The sequence below is a fragment of the Protobothrops mucrosquamatus genome, unplaced genomic scaffold, assembly GCF_001527695.2.
Source record: "Protobothrops mucrosquamatus isolate PMUCROS unplaced genomic scaffold, P.Mucros_1.0 scaffold1727, whole genome shotgun sequence".
In the NCBI taxonomy this organism is placed as follows: Eukaryota; Metazoa; Chordata; class Lepidosauria; order Squamata; family Viperidae; genus Protobothrops; species Protobothrops mucrosquamatus.
Window position 1 is genome coordinate 19850 of NW_015387874.1, and position 18341 is coordinate 38190.

The following is an 18341-nucleotide window of genomic DNA, read 5'->3' on the forward strand; positions in this document are numbered from 1 at the left end:
TCCCGGGCCTGAGGCTCTGAGGTCCCTGGAAGTCGAGTAGAGCCCTGAGGATCGGAGCACCCACAAGCTTGTAAGCAGCGTGTGCGTGCTCCCAAAACCCGATATGGTCCTCTGCTCCCGCCATATCTGCCCCTCCCACTGACCGTACCTATCGCACCACCCTCCGCCAACTCCCCAGTCTCCTCCCTTACCACTCCGCACCCCCCAGACAGGACCGGCCTTGGCCTCAGAGAGGACTCCCCTAGTTCCTCTCGGGCCAACCCCGAACCCCCTAAAAATTTACTAAAACATCCCTCTAAGAAGACCCGTAATTTCCTTCTTCTTAGTTCCCTCAGTGCTGTCGCTGAGTGCCACCTCTCGGGGTTCCAGACCCCTTCATCAAGGCCGACCCTTAGAATGGTTTTGGGCCATGCCTGCGCGATGGGGGAGTCGCGCATGGCCAGCAGTTCCCTCCTCGAATACAGTCCACAGGCATGTCAGGAGGTCCAGCAGCAAAGTAGGGGAGGGGAGAAAGTCCTCGTGGTGGCAGTCTTAATCGGGGCAAAATGGATTGAGGAAAGGCGGTATAATTCCCAGGTCTTTTGAGCCCCTTAAAAAGGGGAAGGGAAATAAGCCGCCACCGCGTCGGGCCGCTAGGTCGCCACAGCCCCGGGCCGCAGATCTTCCTCGGACCGCCGAGCCGCCACCGCGTTGGGCCACTAGGCCGCCGCTGTGTCGGGCCGTCAGGCCGCCACCATGTCGGGCCGCCAGGCCACCGCTGCATCAGGCCGCCAAGCCGCCGCCGCGTCGGGCCGCAGATCTTCCTGGCCGCAGATCTTCCTGGCCGCGTCGGGCCGCAGATCTTCCGGGCTTCGCTAGGCCTCACTAGGCCTCTCCATGCCTGGGCCGCCCTCCATAGCTCCGCAGCTCTGCCCGCATCAGGCCGCCAAGTCGCCGCCGCGTCAGGCCGCCGCGTCGGGCCGCAGATCTTCCTGGCTGCTAGGCCACCAGGCCGGGCTTCGCTAGGCCTCACTAGGCCTCACTAGGCCTCTCCATGCCTGGACCGCCCTCCGTAGCTCTGCAGCTCCGCCCGCATCAGGTCGCCAAGCCGCCGCTGCGCCGGGCCGCCGCGTCGGGCCGCAGCTCTTCCTGGCCACTAGGCCACCAGGCCGGGCTTCACTAGGCCTCGCTAGGCCTCTCCGCGCCTGGGCCGCCCTCCGCAGCTCCGCAGCTCCGCTCGCAGCCCCGCCCAGCCCAAGCCTGGCGGTCCCGCGGTCCATCGCCCGTCCTCTTCGCTCGCCGACTCTCTCCTCTTACCAGCTCCAGGCCGGCGAGCACCCCCGGACCTTCACCAGCACCCCATCTCCGCTGAGGACCCCGCCATCGCTACGGAGCTGGAGACGGTAGGTCCGCCATGATGATCGAGAGCATCCTGTCATACAGCATCACAGTCTGATTTGGAAGCATCACTGCTTCAGACAGGAAGGCAGTGCAGAGAGTGATGAGGATGGCCGAAAAGATCATTGGCAGTTCCCTCCCTTCCATCCAAGACATAGTACATAAGCGATGCTTGAGCAGGGTCTACAAGATTGTCTGTGACACAACACATCCTCTTCATGATGTTTTTTCCTTGTTACCTTCTGGGAGGAGGCTCTGTGGTATCCGAAGCAGAACATCCAGATTCAGTCACAGCTTTGTTCCATACAGTATTAACCTTATGAACTCTAGAGCTTCCTCCTTCCGTTATGTATTCAAGATGGACAGTGAATAATATTTATACGTTACTTATATGTAAGAGTGTAGGTCTATACATATGTTGTATATAATATGTTTTAAATGTGTGTTATGTATATGTACACTTTGAGAGGAAGCAACTAAATTTCATTTTTAATGTGTGCCATTGTGCCCACAGGAAAAAATGACAATAAAGGTTATCTATCTCTACAAACTGTAATATTTGAGAACCCAGAAAAATTTGATGCAATTTGTGTCAAGTACACTTGTTTTGCAAAATCTAATAGAAATGTTGGCATTCTGAGGTTTCCAAAATGCGTTTAGCTAAAAATGCATCGCTATGACTTCAGTAAAGTTTACTTCTGAGTAAGCAAATATAGGATTGCAGCTTCAGCAAGCTTGCAAGAGTCAAAGTGAAAGGAAACACAATGATCTAAAATAAGATGAGAATGGGCAACCATTTGCTGAAATGATATAGGATTTCCCGCTTGAGCGGGGGATTGGACTAGAAGATCTCCAAGGTCCCTTCCAACTTTGTTATTCTGTTAAAATGTTTATTAGAAGGACATAATGGAAGAATGTTGCTTGATATAATATTCAGTGTTTAAGCAGCTGCTGTCAATCATATGCCAGTATTTGGAGCAGTCCTGGAAGTCCTTCTATTCACGATCAAGTCCAAAACTAGTATTTTAGAATTCCCATGTTAAATGAAAGTTGATTCATACCAATCTAAAACCTAAACACTTTCTCATTTGTGAGTACTGTGTATGATAACCATTGTATTGTTGCATGAAATATGGTTCCCACATAATGATAAAAGTTAAACTATGGCTTCAAATCTGTCATGGCTGAGTTTAAACATTATTTTGAAGTAAACCCAAACTCAAGTAGCTTGCTGTATAAACATGGCAATGAATGAGAAAAAATTGTGGATTATTTCATTTCAGGTTTGAATCAACACTGGAAACGATCCTATAAATCATCCCAATACTGTAGATTTGCCTATCAAAATCTTGATGGGAAGAAGATATGGTACTATCCCAAGCAGTTTTTCCTGCCTCTTTATTATTATGATTAGGTTACTCTAAATGTAGTTTTGACTTTTAAAATAATTACTTCTTCTCCTATCCTTCACAAAAAAGGGTAGGTCACTAGTCTCCTTTATTTAGTCTTTTAATACCATTGAGAAATTAATCCTGGTCATTTTTCTAAGCTAAGTACAGTCAGGTTCTTTTAACTTCCTTCATATTTCAATATTTACCTAAACTAATGTAACAGCCATTAATTTGAGAAATGTATGTGGAAACATAACCTAGCGAATGGAAGTATGTAGAAAGTAGGATATGTTTCTTGTTTAGACCTTTTAGTAAAAGTTTGAGGAACATGTTCTACTTTTTCTGGTCATAATACTGCAAGTGGAGCCTTCTAGACTGATCTGTTAGAGCTCAGATGTGATTGTTGATATCCTCCCTGTCTGCTTTGTTCAGACAGGGTTTATCATTTCTTATCATTTTTGTTCCTATTACATCCCCAGTATCGGATATGGGGAGCAATATGGGTCAGGCTAGATAATTCTAAGCTAGATAGAGCACCAATTTAACTTTGTATGGTTGTTATGTAACTATTTCCTGTTTCAAATTTCAATAAAAGTTATACATTTCAGCAGTTACATGTTCATCATTTGTACACAATTCTATTTCAAACTCAGACATACAATGTTAAAAACCATAACTTTTTTGGTCTTCTTTAAATATTTGTAATAATTGTAAATAAGAAAACCATTGACAATTATATCCCTCTGCCACAGTTCTTCTCTTGATTTTATTTTACATTGTCTTGACAACATTTTAATGTCTCAGATAAGTTAATCATTTGTGCTTACCTATTATTTCTCATCAATAAAATGAACTAATTTACATAAATTGGGACAGAGTTGATTTCCTGAGCTTTGACCTGTTTTCATGGAACAAATTTTTATTAATTTTGGATGAATCTAAGTATTTTAAGCATTCTATTCTAAGTATTTTAAGTATTGTGCATATATATTTGTCTCTATAAATAAAAATGTGATAATGACTTTTTCAGGAAAGATTGGAAAAATAAGATGTTAAAGAAAACAATGTTGTCAGGCTATGTTTCTCAATGTGCTACTGTTTATGTTTTCAAAAAGATATTATAACTGAATCATTACTTTTCTAATGCATCCCTATAACTTCTATTTCTTACACATGATTGTTTTATTTCAAAATAAAATTTGATATTATTTTATTATTGCATACAAGCTCTCCATCAGTTAAACATCCACGATGTTAAATTGCATTGGTCCAGAGGACCTTTGGAGAATATTGACAATTAAATACACAGGAAAATGGTGGAAAGTGGATTTTGGAATGAGTTGGGGGGGGTAGCAAAAATTTACATTATGCAATAGCTTTTAATTGCTTCTTGCATTGCAATTTTATGCATGCAATATCACTAGATTTTAATTGTAATTGTATATGTGTCCTCACACATGTATGTACACAAACTCTTCACCTGGATATTACCAAACGTATATCAAAATCAAACCAATTGCATAATGGAAATCAAAACACAGAAAAATACAATCTAGTCAGCTAAGACACTGCTGTGTATAGATCATGAAGCAGACCACGAATTTTTAGTACCCAATATATCAGATAAACTGGCATATCAGCAAGATTTCTTCTGGAAGACATGAAGTTGAAATATAAAATCTGTGTTAAGGATAAAATGCAGAATACTTATTTATGGGGGGAAAACCCCCTCTGAATTTGTTATAAGACATTTTAAAAGAAAAAGTATCCAAATGGCTTTCAGAACAAGCTATTGTGTGATAGGATAAAAGAAGACTGAAGGAAAGTAGAAGCTCTATCGTGACACATTTACAACAGAATGATAGAATGACAGAATATACTCAGGTTAGATCTTTTAATGTTATTAGTGTTTTAATGCTTTTTATTATTTTAAAATGATTTTCATGATTTTTATGTTTTTGAATTGTGAGTTGTTTGCTGAGATGGGTGGCTATAGAAATTGAAATAAATAAATAAGTAAAATTGGAGAAAAGTATTGCACATATTAGGAAACTGATTCTTCTAGAACTTGATCACGTCACATGACTATCGTGATATATCGTGACATTTTTTGCCTTTGTGGAGCCGGGGTGGGCATGGCCTGACGCATCTGGCCCACAGGCCGCCAGTTTGACACCCCTGTTCTAGAAAATGAGATCTGAGAGATAGCAGGCCAGCTGTCAAATTGGAAGGCACCTGGCACAGATGACATAGAAATAAATTGCTTAAAGATGTAGGAGAAGAGGTAACTAAAGTGCTAAAAGCTCTATGTCAAGAAATATGGAACAAGATTGTTTAGCTGAGAGATGGATAGATCAGTGTCTATTCCTAAAAAGGGATATACAAGAGGATGTGTAAATTATTAAACCATTGCACTAATTCCTTAGACAAGCTAAGTTTTGCTTAAGACATTTCAAAGAAGAATATACTTATATGTAACCCTAGGGTCTATAGATTGCAATCTGACTATGTAGCAATTACTTTTCCCTTTTTAACATAATTTCAAATGTGGGCAACTGATACAATGTATTAAATACTGTCAAATTGTTTAACAAAAAAATACCAATACAGTCAACATTACAAACGTTTGGTGATATCTTGCACTCCCATTACACTCTTTAGAACTATCTAGATACACCTGGGGCCTATGTTCTACAGCCCTATGTGCTAGGAAGCAAATAATTTGGGGTTAATTGCAAGGAGAAGCAGCAATCAGCCACAGAAGGACTTCAATAGCTCTGCTATTCCTATGCTATAGGTATAGCTAGCCAGATGCAACTGCTTGGAAGATGTCTTGTGTTGAATGAAGCAGTAAACCTACTTAATGGTACCCTGTTCCACCAGTATCAAAGTCACAATCCACAATGTATAGTTTGAGGCAGGATGGCCATTTTGAATTCTTCAGCAAAACTCAAGTTAAACAAATATGATTTAGGGGAAAGTGCAGGTTTCCTTTCCTCACAGCTGTCATTTTTTAACACTCAACACAATTTCCTTACAATAACCATGTACTGTATATAATGGCTAACCCTAATCCTAACCCCTAACCCTATACAACCCTACTTCTCAATAGTGTATGTTTTTTGTTTAGCATTATTCATACCAATGAATAGAATGAAAACTGGAAGTTAATGCAATATTTGATATACACAAATCACTTGATTTTGGAAGGGGGAAATACAAAGATGTAGAAGAACTTCTAGTGAAAATAAAAAAAATGGAAAGTAAGCAAACCCTAGAAGTGGGGGAATTGTACATATTTCTGGGGGATGCTGTTTCAGAGGGCGACATTACAGAGAATGCACACTTCCTCAGTTCTGTAAGATGACAATGTTTAATAAAAGGGAGATACACTGTACCAACTGGGTCAGAATGTATCAGATGGGCAAATATAGTTGGAGATAAGCAGTCCCTCAGGTATCCAGGTCCTATGCCAAGGATCAAGGCTGAAAAATCCAGAAAAACACTAAATGACAACAAAGAGTTCAGATTTTTTTTTATATCTCTTTGCTGCCATCTAGTCATTATATAAATTTTGAGGTCTATACCTGGTAGCTCTTACAGTAAATAGATACTATATGTTCAATGTTGGAGAAAGCAAGAAGGTTTAACCATTGTTTATTGGCTTCAGCAAGTCTTTTAATTGTGTACTTCATGCCAAACTATGGAATATATTATCCGAAATGGTATAGGGTTTCCTCCCTGAACAGGGGGTTGGACTTGATGACCTCCAAGGTCCCTTCCAACTTTATATTATTATTATTATTATTATTATTATTATTATTATTATTATTATTATTATTATTATTATTATTATTATTATTATTTATAAATGGACAGATTAACCAGGTGTTAAGCTGCAAAACCTTAACAATGAAGAAAAATCTAATGTAAGAATTGAGTTTGGAAAAACAGAATAGGAAAGGGAGTGCAACAGATATATTGTATTTATATCTGTAAAATGCATACTATGAAAATATTATAAGAATGGTAAACTGGGAAGAGTTGGCAACTAGAATGAAAACTGGAGGTTAATGAAATATTTGATATACACAAATCACTTGATTTTGGAAGGGGGAAATAAAAAGAGGCAGAAGAACTTACTATGAAAATAAAAAAAAATGGAAAGTGGATGTCAAATATTAAGAAGACAAAGGTAATTTCAGGCAATATGCTTCATTAACTAAGAGTTGACATCAAAAATCTGAAAGTGATGGATATTTTCATGTTCTCAATAATAGATAAAATGGGCATGGTATTGGAAATTTAAGAAAAGCTAATTGTAAGGAGAATGTCAGACTTTGGCAAATTCACAAAAGATGACAAGAAATATCAGAATTAAAAATAATAAACTTTCCAGTAGTAATCTGTGGTCAGGAAGCCTGAAGGAAAAAAAACACAAAAAGTATGAGTTTGAATTATGGATGTGGAGAGGGTTTCTAAGAATACTATGCACTGCAAGATGAACCAGTTGACCAACTAAAAACTGTTTTCACTTATGAAGAACAAAGAAGAATTGTTATAATTTGGGTGTGTAGTGTAAGTAAATGATGGACAGAACAAATAGCTATGCTTGGGAAGATTAAGGAAAGTTGAAGGATAGGAAAAGACTCTGGGTAAAGTGGATGGACAATATCAAGAAAAGTGTGTAATTTCATCGGAGATGCTATAGTCCTTCACCACATGTACCTCAAGATAAAGATTGTTTGCTCATACAATCAACAAGGGTCAGGCCTGCCGGGCTGACACCTTGGTGATTGTAGTCCTTGAGGCTGAAAAGTCACAAATACAATTTATATGCCATTGTCAATCGACTTGTTAGAATTGAATAAGGCAGTACTCCCTAGACCAAGCATCATTTTTATATTTTAGCCTTTCCAGGTCTGAGATTGTTTACCACCTTCAGAAAGAGCCTTTTATGAAAACTGGGAAGGAGGTAAAATCTATTGCCATTTGTAGCCACAACTTATATGGATGGTGCCATGACAGGAAAGACTGCTCAGAAACTAGAAAACTGTAATATTTGCTATTTGGTTTCCTTCCATATCTTACATTTAACCACAAACCATTTTTGCCTGTCACCATTCATTTTGGGGGAAAGAAAGACTTTTTAAAATTCATTTTATATATTTATACCTCACTGATACTTATCAAATAAACTTACTGTCATCTTGAACCTGGATGTGATCTATCTGTTAATTTATATTAATCCATCATTTCCTTCTGTATTCATAGTGCCTACACAACTTGCCAAAAGAGTCCATTAAAATACATTTTAAAGGTTTTAAAGGCTATATTTTTAATTATTATGGTGCTATTTGATACTGCAAAACTATATAGCAGTAGTAGGAGTCAAGAATATATACACAAATAGTTTGATATCTGTCAGTGGAATGACACTATAAAAGTCTCCTGCAGATCACCCTGGGGAGGTAGAGTTCTATTGCATAACAGAAAAGACACCAACTCTTGTACCCATTTACTAATCTTATTTTAGCAGATTGAGACTCCAGACCAAATCTAATGCTTGATTGAAAATCTAGGGGAAATAGGACTGTTCCTGCCCATGGAATCCCAAATCATATACTCCCTGCTGAAAAGAAAGTTCCAGAAATAATATCTTTTTTTATAGTGACTGATTCGGAACTGAAATAGAGAATAATAGCTCTGACTCAATCAGTGTGTCTATTGTTGCAGGAGATAATTCTAGCAGACAGGGGTGGATTCTTTTCTCTCTGCTGATAAATCTACAGAATACTCTACATGCCAGTTTTGTGCCTGGAGAAAAAAAAAGGTAATGTTACAACAAATTAAGGAACCCTTCACACTTTCCCATCATTTTCCTGTAACATATGTCCCTGCATGTAATATGACAAATAGTTTGGCTACTGAATGAAAAGTCAAGAGTCTGTTGAAGTGGTATCTGCATGGTAAATACCATTCAAGGTGGTTGAACTGTCCATCTGTCCATAAAAGTTACCTAACCCTGGAATATAATTTTTCTGTTTAAAAATTAAGTTGGTCAATGAAAGAGTTCCTTCTTGATAATAGTGGAAAACATCATCACTTAATGAGGAACACATATTTTTCATATAGAAAGTCTAAGTTTCAAGTGTTCAAAGTTCCAATGGCACTGAAAAATGTGACTTATGACTGTTTTCACACTTAGGACTATTGCAGCATCCTCTTGGTCACGTGATCAAAATTCAGATGCTTGACAACTGAGTCATATTTATGACGGTTGCAGTGTTGTGATGCAATCACTTTTTGCAGCCTTCTGACAAGCAAAGTCAATAGAGAAGCCAGATTCACTTAATAACTATGTTACTAACTTAACAACTGCAGTGATTCAGTTAACAACCCCTAGCAAGAAAGAAAGTAAGATGGGGCAAAATTCACTTAACAACTGTCTCGCTTAGCAACAGAATATTTTGGCTCAATTATGATCATAAGTCAAGGACTACCTGTACTGCAAAATTTATAGCCTTATGTCTTTTACAGTTCTGCCTCTTTTGGTCATAGAGAAAGAAGAATGCTACTGGAATGAGTTTTTTTTCTAACACTGTGTTAAATCAAAACCAATCATAATGGCAAGGTTACTCACATAGGATAATGGTATCCTTTCAAACTTATAAACATCTGATATAATCTCTTATTTAAATCAAGAATAAATGTCAAGTGGATAACAAACTAAAAGATGCAGCCTATATTAAATAATATAGTAAGCATTTCTAAAATGCAAAAATCTCATATTTAATATAACAAGGCAACAAAAAGTAACAGCAGGTGGCAACAAGTGGCAATTAGAAAAAGAAAGAGATATATTTCACTCATTTCAACTATGAACAACACAAACAGAACTAAAGTCAAACCCAGCTGAACAGAATAAGAAGAGTAAAGTGGAGGCGGGAGGGAGAAGACCAAGAACAAGCCCAACTCAAACCAAAATAACAAACTCAGAGTGAATGAAAGCATTTCACAGGATTGACCCTAACACTCTCCCTGCTTTTAGTAAGACTGGGATGGTGCCAGATCAACCTGTCGAAAAAGGTGTTCCTTAGGATGTCCAGAGTCCATCCACTAAGCCTAAGGTTTGAAAGGTTAAAGCAGACCTGCAGTTGTACCCCAAAAAAGGCTTGCAAGCATAAGAAGGAAAGTGAAAGGGGATAACATAATTTCTATGCTATTAAATCCCACGACTGTCCTGATTAGCTGCAATTCCTTAACTCCTTTCCAGAGCAACCCCCCACATTATCAAATATTATTATTTTTTGTTCCTCAGGTACTGTTGTTTGCCAAGAAATTTTACAGTGTAGCAGGAAAGTCTGCCTCTGGAGCAACATAACAGGAATGTTGCTGGAGCAGAGGCAACTTTTATTTCTAAGGTGTATTGCAACAGCAAAAATTTCTCTCAATGCCAAAAAAAAAACAAAAAACCAGTCAGCATTTCCAGTTTGAGTGATAAACCATTTTTGCCATGAGCCACTTCAATTGTTATTTTCAGGCAGACAGTGCAAGAGAATTTGAAGGATGCCTATCTGCTTTGCCCATACATGGCTCAGTACAAGAGGAATTCAGGTAGATATTTGTCCAAGTGTCCTCTCTCCTTCCCTTTTATAGCTGATCATGCACATTATTTAAGCTCCATTCCATCGCATAGTTCCTTTGAAAAATGACACCCTATTGCTCCATTGCGCCATTGATAGAAATTTAATTGACACAAAATGACTTGAGCGAGCCAAAGAGTGAGTGCAGCATGGAGTACTTAAAATGGTGCCTTGAGAGTGTTATGTTGAAAGCCTGTGTTTGTGGAGAGCAAGTTATTGATTTCTTTAAAGGATAATGGCTCTAGCTTTTGTTATGTCTCCTAGCTCCATTGTTTACTTTTCAAGACTGCAGTGATATTTAGCAATAAATATCAGTGCTTCTTGAATTATTTTTAGCTGATGGTTTTGATATGGCTGTCCTAGAAAGACAGAGGCTGAGTGCTGCATGAAGAGATGGAAACCCTGCCCATACTCAGAGAAAGCAGGTCAAGAGGGCAAAAATGTGCTCATTGCCCTGGCTGCCATTCAGTGAAAAGACTAAAAGGAGCCTTTATGCATGAAGGTGCATTGGAGTATTCCCACAATCAGGAACCGTGTAGAGATCCTGAACACATGTGCAGAGCCTGTGTAGAACCGGCACTGATCTTATAGGCACACGTTCCCTGCAGATGCGATGTCAACAGATGAAATCAAATAGTCATTCCACACACCACAGAACAGCTAAATGTTCCTTTAGCTGTTAGCTTTAGCCAGCCACGCTTCCCTGATACATGTACGCCTATGATATATGCATTCCCAAAGATCTCATATTTTTAAGGTAAACATTAAATGTATGGGAATATACCTTTAAAACATAATCTCAGATGTCACCCTCCATTCAGAGGTTTTGAAGCTGAGCAGTTAAGAAGAGGAAGCATGAGCAGCAATACCAGGTCCTTGGCTCTTTTGCTTGTCAGAAGATTGCTAAATGTTTCTATTAAAACCATGAAAAAAAATATCCCTGCAGTCCCAGGTTTATGATATATAACTTGCCAAATGAGGAGTTACAGAGTGCTGCTAAAGACTTAAGCATAATAAACCTAAATATGTTTATTAGTTTTCAGAATGCACATAAAACCAGACTCCTTGGCCAAATGTTAAAATGGTAGAATTCAGACCAATTCTGGCAAACTGCAAGAACCATTTCTGCAGATAGTCTCCACTGTCTCAGTAGAGAGTAGATCCAGTCATGGGAATGTTAAATGTCTTGTATTCTTTAAATAATTATTATCCAGGAAATTGTTCTGCATTTAAATTTTGTATCTGGCCCTGCAGCATTAAAATTAGTTGAACGTATCTAGGAAGGAAGGAAGGAAGGAAGGAAGGAAGGAAGGAAGGAAGGAAGGAAGGAAGGAAGGAAGGAAGGAAGGAAGTCATAGTTATGAACTATAGTGGAATAATTTTTAGTCTATCATTTGCCATGAACATCAGGTGTTCAATAGAATTTGCACAGATATCTTGCTGAACTATTGAATTACATATTAGTTTAGCAAATACTGTCAATTATTGTTAGAAACCAATATTTATAAAAATTTCTAATTTCTCACAACTGTATATTGATTAAACTGATTTATTTATTATACTGATGTTCTGATTTGTTTGAGTACTTTTTCCCCTATTGCATTCAACTCTGCCTTTGTGAGTTCCTTCCTCTTGTTTGAGAAAGTGTCTACATTTTTAGTTTGCGAGGAACGTTTTAATCAGATTCTGAAAGGCAAAATCAGATGTTGAGGTGGGTTTTTTTTCATTAGCTACAGGTATGTAAGACTGATACCAGATTTGAATTCTTCATCTGCCTCTTGAAAATCTCCACACACATACAAACAAACCTAGATCTTATCCTATTATTTTATGTACAGGAAATTGAAGCTATATGGAGTGTCGTCAGAAACAGCAACTTGCAGTCTGAAATGATGCAGCCAAGGAAGACTTGTTTAACATGCATTTTGTGGTTTGAAGTAGCATGTGCTCACTTCACATATATTTCATAGTTTTGTTTGTTTGTTTGTTTGTTTAATATGCCACTCATCTCACTCTGCAAAGCAGCTTTTTATAATTGGGAGATTAAAGAATATCTTCTAGGCTGTGCCAGTAATAAATATATATAGGACATGCCATAGTGAAATCAATTTTGAAATCAAACACTATATACTAATTTAAAATCTGAAATAGATTCAGAATTAAAGAAATATATTTCAAAAGACTAAGTAATAATTATCCTATTAATTATCCTATACAGAAGATTAGTTCATGAAAGAGGAGCCATGTCTGATATACACTTTTTTTAAAATCAAATGCAGGTAGAGATTGTCCTCTATAATATACCTGAATCACAGAGCAAGTGTTCAGCCTAGGGCATATAAATCGGATGTGCAAGGGGATTTTTATTTCTTTTCTAGTGCCACAAAGTTGGTAAATGCAAAGGGAATTTCATATTAGCAACAAAAAAAAAACCTTGATAAAATATCAGGTAAGTGGTGGGAATGTAAGAATAGATCATAACAAAAATTATGGTCCTAATTATCAATATCTGTCTGTAGGAACCAGCTTTCCCTGCATGATACAATGTTCTACAGGTGTTGACTCATTTTTTCACAATGGTGCATAAGATTAGAGAAGCATCTGCCTCCAGTCACTACAAAACCCTTGGGCTTGATTGTAGGAAAGCATATGCTGCCTGGCAGGTGAGCTTCTTGTTCACCTACCTGATTTTTTTTTCTTTGCAGCATATGCTACTGCCAAACAATATGCCTAAAGATAGCTAAAGACTACAGTTTAGCATTTTTGATCCCCAATTGAGCTTGTTGAGCCGTTCACCGTCACTCCCCCCTGACTCCAAAAGGGCGGATGGGAACCAGGCCTACCCTGCCCATCCCATCCACCTTAGCATGGCAGTCTGGCTTGGGAGGGGAGTGAAAGGTTGCTGATCAAGGAATGGCCTGGCAGGGAGGGGGAGGGGGGCTGAGTTCCAGCATCTTTTTTCTTACAAAAAAGCACTGCATATACATATACATATATTTCCATAAATAGAAAAGGACTTGATCTGAATAAGTTAATTCTTGGTGGGGCCACACAGCTACAAAGTAAAACAGCTGAACTGTAATTCAAGAGGTTCACCTCCATCTCCTATGCTGAACAGGGACAGAGGTGTGGAGAGCTTTTAATCACACTACATATGTTAATCAGCTCACCAGTGTAAAGATGATTGTGTTATCACCCAGCAACTGCTCTGTGAATTGTGAATGGATGGCCATTGTTAATAAGGTAATTATCCTTGCACTTTCTATGTGTCATTTCCCTGGGATCTCAAGTCTACCATTTCCTCTCCTCCCCACACTTATAATTCAGTATAAACTTTATGTATCTGAACCAAAGGACTAAAGTTCACAAAAGTGTGCATCATTATGAATATATTTAAGCTGCCATAATATTCCTTGTGAGTTTGTTTTGTTTTATTTTTGTTAACAGACTAACTTAGCTGACTAACCAACTAACTTCAGATAACGGAGCTAAATTCTTTCAAGAGTTTTGTAAACCTGGATTGTTAAAATCTTTTGTAAAGTATTATTTCTGTTGAATCTATGAGTGCTGGGAATCATAGTCATCTGATGAGTATAATTAAGGCTGATGGCTGAAGATTGTCTATGGCAGGGGTAGGCAACTTTGGCTCTTTTATGACTTGTGGACTTCAACTCCCAGAATTCCTGAGCCAGCATGGTCTATGTAAGATCAGTGTCTATGGAGATTCTCAGACATCCAGATCATGGTTGTCCCAAAGATGCTTTTTTCAAAAGGCAACTGGACTTTCTTTGTTTTTTCCTTCCTTCCTTCAGTTCTGAACTGAAGAAGCTTCTTGACTGAGAAGCAAAATGTCTTCAAGGAAAAACAAAGAAATTCCAGTTGCCTTTTGAAAAAAACATCTTTGTGACACATGTAGCCAAATTAGGAAGACCAAAAGACACAGCAAGCAGCATAGAGTGGCAATATCTATTCTACACAATTGTTACACCTTATAGTAAGAATGCAGTGTAACAGATGCTTTAAAATGACTTTGCAAAGTAGCTACTATATTTTGCTGTACAACTGTCCGGACTGAGAAAAAGACATTCCATATGCTGGAGAGGGATGTTTTGGTACAAAGTGGAAGTAAAGCATTATTTAATCATCTCATTCATGTCCCGTGTATGTTCTTTGCAAATGGAAGCATTGCTTCCTGAAATACATTATTAAGCTGCTTAGAAGGTGGAAATAATACTGTACTTTCAAAATTACATTGTTTTTAGCATTTGGCTCAACTGTCTAAATTCTAATGGAGATACTAAAAAACTCCCAGTCTTCCAATGGTTTTCTCTCTCAATCAAAGCATTACTTGTAGCCCTAAGAGAGTACTTTTAAACTGCAATTATATGGCTTAAGAGAATGAGGATATGTCCATTCCAACAACGAACTATGAAATTCACACAATACAGTTTCAAAATTCAAGGCATATGGCTTCACAAAAATATTCCAGTATAATCTTATCATTCATGAAACTTTCAGAAAAGTGGCAAAAAATTTCAGCTTTCGGAAATTCTTTCAGGAAAGTATGATCTGGGTTGAGATTGTATATGGGCTTCAAGCTTGGTCCATAGACAATCTTCAGCCATTAACATATTTATGCTGGCTAAATTAACTGCAGAAATCAAAACATGTTGTTTGAAATCAATGTGGTCCAAAATTACAACTTCTCACTTGTTTCAAACAGCCTATAAAACCATGATGTATTGTGTACGAACAAAATATATTTCATTATTGGTTCACAACCATGTGAAGTCACAACTACCAGTTCTTTATTTGGTGTGGGCCTTCATATGCATTCTTCACAAGAACCTAGGATGTCATAATGATCAGTGTGGTATGTGTGTAGATCCAAGCAGTGTGGCCTTTTGCAATTGACAAATGGAAATTGTATCAAAATTATACACACATACACACTATATGTATTATAGTTCCGACTGACCGCATACCCAAAGATAAGACTTACAAAGTGTGATACAAAAAACACTTTTATGCAGCCTTATGATTACACATTCAGTGCCAATCTCATCTGAAAGCTTTCTTCTTCCAACACAGAACAAAAGCTCATTATATCATCAAATGTGTTGTCTGTGTATATTTCCATATCCTAAATGCCAGCTACAAAGATCTCTGTGGTTTCTTTTTTGTTATTCTATTAGCTTATTTAACTTTTCCTTCTTCAGAAAATAGAATCCTTGAGCAAAAAGATAAGTTTGTACCTGCTGTCCCTCGCAGAGAAAGAGAGGTTTTACTTATGGGGCTTTCATGGGAAAAATCTCAGAACTGACTTTGCTTCTGCTGTACCTAGATGGATCTTTCAATGGTAATTTGAAAGAGCTGAGAGTTACTTTGGTTGAATGTGCCAAATGGGACGGTTGACACATGAGTACCTTCATGCAAATAAGCTCACTGTTGCACTCTTATGCTGCCGCTATTACTGCTAATGAAAAACTCAGAATCTTTCTCATATTAATCCTATAGGGCCAGAGTTGAAGGGTTGGCTCTATTGAAGGGTTGACTCTATTGTTATCTCTCACAAAAATATTGTATTGAAAACAATTTATACTGCTCTTTTTATTGGGAATATGCTTTGTAGCATTTGCAGGGTTTTTTGTGCATAAAAACAAATACATGAATTATATTGTTTTTAGCATTCAAACAAATTCTCAGTTTTTGAAGACTAAACAACTTCATTGCTACAGCCCATTTCTTCTTTGCCCTCCAAAGTTTTTGTCGCACACTAATCAATTATATCCACTTATTTTGGCTGTGCTGCACTTTTTTCCCCACCAAATGGATTAGAGCAGGGGTGTCAAACTGCTGGCCCGCGGGCCGGATGCGTCACATGGAAGCCGCGCCCACCCCATTGCCAGCAATGGCAAAACCGGCCCGATACATTGCGCGATGTCATGTGACGTCGCAAGTTTGACATGCCTGGATTAGAGGTACTGATCAATGTTTGACATTGTATAGACCCAAATGGTAATTATAAGAAAGATATTGCACAATTTATTACATCCACAGTAGGCAAAAAAAAGAATTGGCAATTAGAGTTTAAGAATACTGGCAGGCAAAAAAAGGACCAACAGTGATTATTAATGTTGTTTCTCAAGATCCCTGAAGTTTTTATACTCAGTGAACACTAGAGAAGTAAATTGTTCCCAGCGCCCTGTAAATTTCACCCCAATTGCAAGGGCCTACCCTACCCCATTTCTTAGGCCAATTCTGACATCCCTCAATATATTATAATATTCACACATTTCATAAGAACACCTGAAATGGGCTACCAAATCTTTTTCACAAGAATATAATGAGGACCAGTTTAAGACATAGAAGTACTGACTGCATTTCCAATAAAGTCACATTGATGGAATCTAGTATGTATATAAGATTATTTCACTGTTCAATAAACGTAAGTATTATCTATAAGGACTCTTGCAATACTAACCATTATACCAGCATTATTAAATTATTAAATATAGTTAAAAGTGGGGATAATTGTTCTTTCTTTATTTGTTTGTTTTTCTACTCCCATCTTCTTCTCACTTTCTCCTCTTCAGGACTGGTAGATTAAAACATTTGCCATTCACAATGAACTAACCTTTTAATGATAGCAGTGAAATAATGCTGGATGGAAAATACTTATGGAAAATACAAAAATGTGTCATGACAACCTTTGACTGTACATAGATCTTAGAAATATTCTTCTCTGGTTAGAAAATCTCAAGGTTAAACAAAATGTGATGTAACTGTGTAAAGGGGGTGAGCGAAATGTATTTCTTACTGTGGTTACCACACATTAACCATTTTATTTAATTTTATTGTTTGAAGCTGCTATTTGCACTTGAAGTCATAGATGATGCTACAACGGCCTTTTCAACCAGACACATCCAGAGAGAAGTGGACTTAACTCCTAGAATTCCCTAGATAACATGACCATTTGCAAGGACCTACCTCAGCTAAGCCACCCAAGAAAGTAGAACTCTTGAAACAGGTATTATCTCAAAAGGAACTTTTATTAAGGGCTAGTGACAGCAGGGAATCACCGCGAGATCTGAGAAAAAACCCCACAAAGCAATATATTAAAAATAGCATTCAATATTCCTCCCCCTAGTGTCCCAGTGTTCATTTGAATCCCAGCCAATCCACAGGTGGCATCGTGTTTTGGTAACCGGTCTTTTCGGCAGGCTCCTCAAGGTCTTTCTCATTTTCAATTTCTTCTGGTTCCAAGCACAAACCGTCTCTCAGATAAGGGTGAGACATTCCACCCCCTGGGGGAAGGGCAAGCAGACAGTGCAAAGCATCCCCAAAAGCTCCCCCCTCCCAACAGAATGGCAGGCTACAAAGAAAAGCTACAAAGCTAAAATAAATGAAGAGACATTTTCTTTGGGGCCTGACACCATTGTTCAGAATCCATGCAGGGAGTATTATACCCTTACTGGGAAATCTGGTGTTGCAATATTTCTCTACAGAGATCCGGTTACATTTTATGCTTGCATTGATAATATAAGCAGGTGAGCGCTAAGGCAGAAACATCCAGATAAGGATGCAACTAGCATAACTGCACTTGTTTTGTGCCTCCTGTTCCCATGTTCTGTAGAAAATAATCTCAGCAGTCCATATCTATTCTCTACCCTTTCTTCTCAGGAATGTCTGCTAACTGGAGCCTCTTCTATTGAAATGCAACCTTATTTAGGGACAAGAATAACATTTAATGCATCCATCTATTTTTTTCCTTTTCTTTCCTATTATTTCACTGCTTTCTCGCTATTGCATCTATGCTGATTATTAGAGATATCAATGTTTTTTTAAATAAATAGTTTAAGTTAAATTGAATGGAATCCACAAAGTCTGCTTTTTTGCTTTTGTTTTATTTGAATTTTTTTAAGGA